The sequence below is a fragment of the Microtus ochrogaster genome, chromosome 21 (genome assembly GCF_000317375.1).
Source record: "Microtus ochrogaster isolate Prairie Vole_2 chromosome 21, MicOch1.0, whole genome shotgun sequence".
Taxonomy (NCBI): Eukaryota; Metazoa; Chordata; class Mammalia; order Rodentia; family Cricetidae; genus Microtus; species Microtus ochrogaster.
Genome location: NC_022022.1, coordinates 40,151,842 through 40,152,919, shown reverse-complemented (window position 1 = coordinate 40,152,919; position 1,078 = coordinate 40,151,842). Strand labels below are relative to the sequence as shown.

At 41.2% G+C, this 1,078-nt stretch overlaps 1 protein-coding gene across 6 annotated transcripts in view; it reads left to right on the top strand.

Annotated features, from left to right (window-relative positions):
- Positions 1 to 1,078, top strand: part of Prkacb (protein kinase cAMP-activated catalytic subunit beta) — an 87,444-nt gene that overhangs the window by 65,535 nt on the left and 20,831 nt on the right. The gene's annotated exons all lie outside the window — the stretch shown is intronic.

Genomic DNA, 1,078 nt, shown 5'->3' with positions numbered 1-1,078 from the left:
TGGGGTGTGGATGAGCATAGAGCTGGGGGGTGTGGATGGGCATAGAGCTGGGGTGTGGATGAGCATAGAGCTGGGGGGTGTGGATGGGCATAGAGCTGGGGTGTGGATGGACATACAGAGCAGCATGTATCACACTCTTCAGATATTTCTGGTTCTGGTGCCATCCTTTGAGAAAAATTATTTTAAATGTTGATGTTGTTCATTCAAGACACAAATATGAAGGTCATTAAAGTCAGGCAAATTAGGAAACATTCAATGAATGTACGAGAAAATGAACTAGAAATTCAGATTAGAAATTTCCCAGACCATTTTTAAATAATACTAAGACTATAACATGAAAATAACACTAATAGTCAAAGTTACAGAGTTTGCCTGTGTATTAGAACCTTCCCTTGTTTTTGAAAACATGCAGCTTGCACATGTGTGACTGTAAACAGACCTAGAACAGGATTTGGAAATTCATGTGACATGATCGCCTGTGGGCGTCTGGATTGGATTGCACGTGCTCTTCTCTGAACTCTATACCACGCCCTTTCTCTGGTCACTGTGTGTCACCATTTGTGCACAGGAAATGCTGCAGAGGCAGTGTTCATCTTCAGGTGAACACAATTAAGAGATTCTTATAATGAAATTCTTTTAGCCCCTAACTGTCTGAGAAAGTAAATGCAGCCTGTGAGTTGGAGCCTGGAGTGGTGGCTCTATAGACTATAGAATGGGCACAGTCAGTGGCTGTTCTGTCCTTCTCAGACCAGCTGGAATTGTAACAGCATCACCAGTCCCAGTGTGGGCAGTGGTAATTTGCAACAAGATGACCATTTTAAGGTTATGTTTTCCTCAGTATAAAATAAGATCCTGAGTGTATCTTATATTTACTATTATATAAAGGGAGTATGTCCCATAAATGTACAGTAGTGTTTTTGAAAGCAATAGATATTTGAAAATGTGAGTTCTTCATCAACTTCTGAGTGAGAAATATCTCCACTCCATCTGCAGTAGTGTGCAATCCACTAATGAGCATTCGTCACCATCTGCAGTAGTGTGCAATCCACTAATGAGCATTCGTCACCATCTGCAGTAG